The sequence below is a fragment of the Dermochelys coriacea genome, chromosome 13, assembly GCF_009764565.3.
Source record: "Dermochelys coriacea isolate rDerCor1 chromosome 13, rDerCor1.pri.v4, whole genome shotgun sequence".
NCBI classification, from domain to species: Eukaryota; Metazoa; Chordata; order Testudines; family Dermochelyidae; genus Dermochelys; species Dermochelys coriacea.
Genome location: NC_050080.1, coordinates 38,828,459 through 38,837,348, shown reverse-complemented (window position 1 = coordinate 38,837,348; position 8,890 = coordinate 38,828,459).

Here is an 8,890-nt window from a genome sequence, read left to right as displayed (position 1 = left end):
GACACGGGACTCAGCTATGGAGCTCCTTCCCCTCCAAGCACTGGGATGTCGGAAAATTCACCATGAGCAGGCGGGGGTGGGGTACAAGGGGTGAGAAAAGAGGGCAGAGAAACCAGCGTCCAGTGTGATGAGCTTCCAGGGCTCAGCAGAGAATCCAATAGAGCTGCGGGCTGCGGGTCGGGAGTGAGGGGCACCGGCAGATCGGGGGGGGGGCAGGGGCTGCGGGTCGGGAGTGAGGGGCACCGGCAGATCGGGGGGCAGGGGCTGCGGGTCGGGAGTGAGGGGCACCGGCAGATCGGGGGGGGGGGGCGGGGCTGCGGGTCGGGAGTGAGGGGCCCCGGCAGATCGGGGGGGGGGCAAGGGGGCTGCGGGTCGGGAGTGAGGGGCACCGGCAGATCGGGGGGGGGGGGCAGGGGCTGCGGGTCGGGAGTGAGGGGCACCGGCAGATCGGGGGGGGGGCCGGGGCTGCGGGTCGGGAGTGGGGGGCACCGGCAGATCGGGGGGGGGGCAGGGGCTGCGGGTCGGGAGTGAGGGGCACCGGCAGATCGGGGGGGGGGCAGGGGCTGCGGGTCGGGAGTGAGGGGCACCGGCAGATCGGGGGGGGGGCAGGGGCTGCGGGTCGGGAGTGAGGGGCACCGGCAGATCGGGGGGGGGGGCAGGGGCTGCGGGTCGGGAGTGAGGGGCACCGGCAGATCGGGGGGGGGGCAGGGGCTGCGGGTCGGGAGTGAGGGGCACCGGCAGATCGGGGGGGGGCAGGGGCTGCGGGTCGGGAGTGAGGGGCACCGGCAGATCGGGGGGCAGGGGCTGCGGGTCGGGAGTGAGGGGCACCGGCAGATCGGGGGGGGCAGGGGCTGCGGGTCGGGAGTGAGGGGCACCGGCAGATCGGGGGGGGGGCAGGGGCTGCGGGTCGGGAGTGAGGGGCACCGGCAGATCGGGGGGGGGGGGGGCAGGGGCTGCGGGTCGGGAGTGAGGGGCACCGGCAGATCGGGGGGGGGGGCAGGGGCTGCGGGTCGGGAGTGAGGGGCACCGGCAGATCGGGGGGGGGGGGGGCAGGGGCTGCGGGTCGGGAGTGAGGGGCACCGGCAGATCGGGGGGGGGGCAGGGGCTGCGGGTCGGGAGTGAGGGGCACCGGCAGATCGGGGGGGGGGGCAGGGGCCTGCGGGTCGGGAGTGAGGGGCACCGGCAGATCGGGGGGGGGCAGGGGCTGCGGGTCGGGAGTGAGGGGCACCGGCAGCTCGGGGGGGGGCAGGGCTGCGGGTCGGGAGTGAGGGGCACCGGCAGATCGGGGGGGGGGCAGGGGCTGCGGGTCGGGAGTGAGGGGCACCGGCAGATCGGGGGGGGGCAGGGGCTGCGGGTCGGGAGTGAGGGGCACCGGCAGATCGGGGGGGGGCAGGGGCTGCGGGTCGGGAGTGAGGGGCACCGGCAGATCGGGGGGGCAGGGGCTGCGGGTCGGGAGTGAGGGGCACCGGCAGATCGGGGGGCAGGGGCTGCGGGTCGGGAGTGAGGGGCACCGGCAGATCGGGGGGGCAGGGGCTGCGGGTCGGGAGTGAGGGGCACCCTGGGTCTGGAGGCAGATTTACAGCCGGGCTGCGTGACCGAAATGGCTAATGAGGGTCGGAGCCGCTGGAGACAGACGGAGAAGATCCCCCCGGCCCCTCCCCCCCGTGTCCCCCCCGTGTCCCCTCCCCCGCCATTGCGATTGTCACAGTCAATATTTAATGTCTCCGGACGCGCCCGGCGGTCAAAAGAAGGGGGGGAGCCGTTGCCCCCCCGGACCCCCATGCCAGACACCCTATGGACGAGGGGGGTGGGTTGGAGAGAGGGAAGGAGGAAGAGACTAGGGAGGAGAAACACAAACAGCTCCCAGTCTGCCCCCCCAGACTGGGCCCCACCTCCCGACTCCCCTCAAGTCCCTGGGCCTCCCCACCCCGATATCCCGCATTGAGCCTCGCCGCGCTCCCGCCCCCGCGCTCCCCACTTTCCCCCCAGCCCAGATCCCCCGAGCTCCCCTGAGCCCTCAGCCTGGCACCCCCGATCCTCCCTCAGGTTCCCCCCCCGGAGCTGAAGAGACACCAGGGGAATGTGGAAGTGGGGGAAGGAGATTCGAGGGGACCCCTGTCCCCGCTCTCCAACACCCACAGACGCCCCCCAGGGACTTACCTGGGGCTGGGGGAGCCTGGGTCGGTGGGGGGGGAGCGAGGGCAGGAACCGGGGCGGGGGGGACGGGAGAGGAGCGGGAGCCGCGGTCCGGACACAAGCGAAGGACGCGGAGACGGAGCCGAGTCCTGCCCCCCCGCACCCCCTCGCCCGCCTCCTTCCCTCCGAGCCCCCTGCTGCGGGGGAGAGTTAAGAGCCCCCCCGCAGCCCTGCCGGTGCCCCTCACTCCCGACCCGCAGCCCCCCGCCAGCCCCGCCCTGCCGATCCTGCCCCCCTTTTCCCAGCTCCGGGCGAGCAGCACCTGCCCTCGCCTGGCTGGGAACTGGGATTGTGTTGTAATGAGCTGTTGAATTTTTATCTGGGGTGGGGGGGATTTAGGGGGAGCGGGGACAGGGGTGACCCAGCGAGGGGACATTCAACTCCCTTGGCAGCCCTCCCCGCACCCCGCTTATCCCCAGCTGGGCCCCGCCCCGAGTCACAACCGGGAAGTTTGTGAAAGTCGAACTGGAGACGATTTTAAATATTGATACGGGCCCCGGGCAGCCCCCAGCCCTGGCCTACAAGTAACCCCAGGCCGGCTACCGGGGCCTGCAGGTCGGGGGTGAGAGGCACCAGCAGGGCGGGGGTGGGGGGCAGCGGTGCAGGGGGCGGGCAGGGCTCGCAGGGGCTGTGGGTCAGGAGTGAGGGGCACTATGGGGTAGAGTTTTGTTAATGGCCTTATGGCCCCCAGGCGACCATCCAGCAGTGGGGTGGGGGGTTAGTACTTTGGACCAGAGGAATTGGGGGAGGGGTGTTGTTCCCTATGGCCCTGGGTTCCTCCTGCAGTGGGGCAGATAGGGCTGGGGGGGCAGAGCGAGGCAGTGAATTCTAGGTTGTGGGGCTTGGCATTAGAGAGAGGGTCATGGGGCAAAAAAGCACCAGTATTCTTCCCCCCTGCCCCTGGTGCCAGAGGGGTTGGGGTGCCCCCCAGTGTATGGGGCAGGGTCCTCCCCCACTTGTCTCCCCTCACTAGGCCAGGGCGACCTTCCTCCAGGCTGTAGCAATTCTTAGAGGGAGGCTCAGGCTGGTACCTGAAGCCCCATTCCCCCAAGGAGGCTCAACCCCCTTTTCTTGGGCCCCCATCCAACCCCACATTTTTCACACTAAAAATTGTTTTTTCAGCATCAGGCAAGAGAACGTTTGCTCTTCTCCTCTGTTGACCAGGCAAAAATTAAGAAATCAGGCTGTTCTCTTCACTGGTAGCAGGTTTCATTTATTCCTTTTTACTTTGAAAACCTGCAACTCTAGTCAGAAACCTAAACACCAAAACCTAAACACGGCTCTCTGCTTCCTTTAATTTTCCAAGCAAAGAGAAAACTGATAAAAGCAGAGGAAAAAAAGGAAAAAGAAAGTGACCAAAAAATGGTGCCTCCCCCCTGTTCAAGGTTTTTAGCCTGGGAATAGCTGGATCAATTGTCCCGTTCTCTCATGTCTAGAGTAATTTTCCCTCCTTGAGAGGTGTTCACTTAGAGCGACCCCTCTCCTCCCCGTTTTCATATTTCTGACACCATCTCCTAGGAAAAAACAGAACAAAAAAAAAAAACCTAATTGTCACAATTTTGCCATTCTCTGAAATCTTAATTCTTGGAACCCTCAAAAAATCAAAGCCATGAGTGTGGGGAGAGAGAGAGAGAGAGAGAGATCCTCACAGGGAAGAGCAACCAAAAAAAGCCCCCCATTTCTCTCTGTTCTAGAATTTGGCATGCGCTGGTTTTGAATCCTGGGATGGGGGGACGGTTCAACATCAATGGCACTTGGGCACTGTTTAAGGCGAGGAGGAAGTGGTTACCGATCTTGCAGATGTGGCGCTCGCATCAGTTCCATGTTAAGCGTGTGGCACAGGCACTGTGGTTGGAAATTTTCCCCTAGTGGTACCCTAAGGGCCAGTCCTGGTGCCCCCTGAACCCCTGCGCTGGTAGAAGGGGCCCCACCAGCCCTGTACCCTTCAGTTCCTTGTCAGTGACAGCCAGCAAGGATGGAGGGCGGGGCCAGACTGGACATGAGCAACATCTCAAAGAATAAGTTATGGAAGGTTAGGCAGTGTCTCTTCTCCACATGCTGGCTCCCATCCAGTCCACGCCAGGTGACTCCCAAGGAGTGGCCCCGGACCCCTCTCCCAATGCTGGCATTGCCTGGGCCTGCTGGGGGAGGGTACAGAGGGCTGCGAAGGGTTGGACCGATGCCCACGCTGCAGCCCTGCAGATGTCCTGGATTGGTACCGGCGCGAGGAACGCTGCAGACGAAGCCTTGCAGAGTGAGCCATGACAATGACCAGAGGGGAATGTTTGTCTGCTCGTAACATACCCGGCTGCAGGCAGGTATCCAGTCTGTGATCCTCTGAGACAACACCGGCAGACCCTTTGTCCTGTCTGCCACCAAAGAGCTGCATCGACAGCAACGTTCCTCAGCTGAACCCCGAGGAAGACTGGCAGAAAAATGTCCCGGTTGTTAGGGAGCTGGGACACCACCTTCATCAGGAAGGCTGGGTAGGGACACAGACAGACCTTGTCCTCAAAGAACAATCAGAAGTGGGGGCTCTGATTTTGGGAGGCCACCTTCCATGAGCAGCACTAGCTGGGAAGATGCCAACAGCTTGAAGAGGGGGCCCCCCAACAGACTCAACAGCACCAGACTCAGGTCCCATGGGGGAATTGGGTCACAGACCTGAGAGCGGAGCCTTTCCAGACCTTTAAGGAACCCAACCATCATCTCATGGAAGAAGTCGGATTTCCTGCAGAGCGGAGGGTGGAAGGCCGAGATAGCTGCCAGGTGGACTTTGATGGACAACAGGGCCAGAGCTTGGTGCTTCGGGTGGAGCAAGGCTGGGTGCAGAGAGGACTGAGATGGGGACAGACCCCAATCCGAGGTCCAACATGTGAAATGCTTCCACTTGGCCACACATCGCCCTGGGAGAGGGTTTTCTGCTACCCAGTAAGACTTGCTGAACCTGCTCCAAGGAGGCCCTCCTCAGGGTTCAGCCATGCAGCAGCCAAGCCATCAGATGCAGGGACACGAGGTTTGGATGAAGCAACCGACTGCTGTCCTGCGAGAGCAAGTCCAGGAGTAGCGGGAGCTCGAAAAAGGCCGCCACCGACAGGTCCAGAAGCATGTCAAGCCACTGGGGCTCTCAGAATAACCCTCGTCCTGTCTCTCTTGGTCTTTAAGAGGACCCTGTGGACCAAGCGTGTCGGTGGGAAGGTGTACAGCAGTCACCCCCCGCCCATGAAAACAGAAGATGCCGGATGCTGAGCCTGTGCATTGAGCAAACCTGCTGGCATTTCCTGTTCCATCTGGAGGGGAACAGGTCCACCCAAGGAGTCCCCCACCTCTGGAAGACAGCGCTGACTACCTCTGGGAGGAGGGACCACTTGGGGGGAGAGAAGGGCCTGCTGAGGTGATCCACCCCTGCATCCCAGGGGTGGTGCAACACCTCAAGGTGAACGGTGTGTTCCACGCAGAAATCCCATAACTGAAGAGCCTCCCGGCACAGAGCATTGCAGCGAGCTCTGCCTTGCTTGTTGGAACCAGGTCTCTGGTCCAAGTGGAGTCAAGCACCGCTCCTATAAATTCTATCCTTTGAACCGGTATCAGAGTTGATTGCTGTTTGTTTATAAGCAGATCCAGCTCCCGACAGGTGGCCCATACTATGCTGTGTTGGACCCGAGCCTGTGAATGGCCTCAGATTGCCCGTCAAGGTATGGGCAGATCTGTAAGCCCCGACATTTCAGGGCAGCTGCCACCACCGCTATGTGGTTTGTGAAAACTCTTGGGGCTGACAAGAGACCGCAGGGGAGTGCAGTGAATTGGTAAGGGTGCTGCTCCAGCACGAACCGGAGGAATCACCCTTGCTCACAGAAGATGGGAGATGAGGAAATAAATGTCCTTTAAATCAGCAGCTCTCAACCTTTCCAGACTACTGTTCCCCTTTCAGAAGTCTGATTTGTCTTGCAAACCACAAGTTTCACCTCACTTAAATAACTTACAAAATCAGACAAAAATAAAAAAGCGTCACAGCACGCTAGTATTGAAACACTGCTTCCTTTAAGAACATAATGGCCATACTGGGTCAGACCAAAAGTCCATCTAGCCCAGTGTCCTGTCTTCTGACAGTGGCCAATGCCAGATGCCCCAGAGGGAATGAACAGAACAGGGAATCATCAAGTGATCCATTCCCAGCTTCTTGCAAACAGAGGCTAGGGACACCATCCCTGCCCATCCTGGCTAATAGCCATTGATGGACCTATCCTTCATGAACTTATCTAGTTCTTTTTTGAACCCTGTTAGAGTCTTGACCTTCACAACATCCTCTGGCAAGGAGTTCCACAGGTTGACTGTGCATTGTGTGAAAAAATACTCTCGTTACCATATAATTATAAAATAAATCAACTGGAATGTAAACATGATACTTACCTTTCAGTGTATACTATATAGAGCAGTATAAACAAGTCATTGTCTGTATGAAATTTTAGTTTGTACTGACTTCGCTAGTGCCGGCACTTACAATCTCTCCCCTTTTTCTTGTAGGCCTTGCTCCTGGGAGACCCGAGAACCTGAGAGGCGGTTGTGGCTGAAGTATCTCTGAGGTTCGGGGCGTGTAGAGGCCCAGAGAGCAACACGTGGCCCTGGAGTCCTTCAAGCTGTGCAGCTCCAAAGGAGAGGTCTGGGACTAATGGCTGAGCCTTGTAAGAAAGGCCCAAAGACCGCAGCCACAAACTGCACCGCACAGACACAGCTGACGCCAAGGATCTGGTTGCCAAATCGGCCGTGTCTAAGGTGGTCTTGCCTCCCTCCACGATGGCCTAGAGTTCCTACCTCGACTTCTGGGATGGGGGTCTTGACGCTTGGCCACAGAGTCCCAAATATTAACGTAGCGTCTCCCCAGCAATGCCCGCTGGTTGGAGATACGAAATCATCAGCTAGCTGCAGAACACACCTTCCTACCAAAACAATCAAGTCTTTTCACATCCCTATTTTCAGGGGTGGTGCTTGTTCCTCCCTGTCTGCCCCGCTTTGTAGTGGCTGAAACCATCAGGGGCTGCTTCCTCCTCCACTGTGACAGATGGAAGCTCGGTACCAGGGTCGGGGTCTGAATCCAGGTCCAGTGCTGGGGTACGCCTCGGAGACCACTGAGGATGACATCTGGGAGCAAGGTCCACGGGTTCCAATAAGGCCAATGTGCTGGCCAATGCCCGAGTGTCCAAGCGCCTGCAGACAGACCCGCACCGAGGTCCAACGCGTACGACTGGTACCAGTGCCTCTTTGGGGGAGGGATGGATTAACCCCAGAGTCAGAAGAGGATTCCTCCCTTGGGGACCATGGCGGAGCCGTTGCCGTGTCCACGTACTGGCAGTGATGGGGGGCCGGGGAATGGCATTGAGCCAGAGACTGGTGCTGCGACACCAGGGATATGTGTTGTGGCTCTGGGGACTGATGCCAAGAAACTGGTGCCCAGGAGGCTGGCGAACGGTGCTGTGAAGCCGGAGATCTGCTTCGGGTAGGAGACCATGGTGGGCCCATGGATGGGGGACTCCCCCTGGAAGGGGCTGGTTGAGGTTCGAAGATGTGGGGGGCACCAGGAGAGACATTAAGTACCTCACTGCCTGGAACACCTCCAGGTGTCAATGGAGCTTGTAGGTAGAGGGTGCCCCGACTGCTTCCAGGAGTCGGTGATGGGTCCTGGACCAGGCTTGGTGCCCGGGGGAGAGTTGCTGCTGCTGTCCATGGTTCTGGGGAGGACAACTGGCCTGGCATGGATCTCACCTTGTCCCCCACCTAGTCCTCCAAGGCACCAGGGCGTGTCCTGTTTCTGCTTGCTGTTTCTTGTGCCTCTTCCTTGGCATGGGAGATGGAGAGTGGTGCCGGGAGTGCCATGGTGCTGGGAGGGGCCCGGTGTGCACAAAGGCCAATGTTCCCGGGCTAAGAGCCACTTCCAATAACGGGGCATTCAAGCCAACGTCCCTGTCCTCAGCTGTGCGGAGTTCTGCAGATCTTGCACCTGTCCTTGACGTGACCTTCCCCGAGGCTCTTTGAGCAGCTCGCATGCAGGTCGTTTGCTGGCCTGGGCTTACGGCAGGCGGCTTACAGTTGGAAAGCCAGGCACCTGAAGCGGGATACCGAATTAAGTAACTAAAGTAAAACTATACACAAGAGAAAAACTCCAAGAACCACTAGGAAACTTGCCATTGCAAGAGACGTTCTGGCAACTGTCTCAGGCGGCAAGAAGGAATTGAAGGGTGTGGGGCCAGTGGTACCCCTTTATACCGGTGCATGAGCGCAGGGCTCCAGGGGGCGCTAGGCCCAGGCCCTATGGATACCACTAGGGGAAAAATCTCCAGCAACCGTGCACACAGCACACACCTAACATGGAATGGATGCAAGCATGCACGTGAAAAAGCCCCTCCTCCCCATCCCTTTCTTCCAATTGTCAGTAATTTCATCCTGGTAAAGTATTTTCGCTCCTTCACAGATTTCATTGAGTTTTTTTAAAACTCACACAGGGAGAGAATGAAGGAAAAACCTACATTTTTAAACAGGCCTGTCTGGCATTTTTTTAAAAATAGCCTAAAAAATAAAACTTGTTTTTAAAAAAATTAGTCCTTTTTTAATCAATTTTAAATATTTTAAGGTTTATTTTCCCCATCAGGCAGAGCAATTCCTCATTCAATGGGAACGTTTTTATCGTTTTTTCACCCGG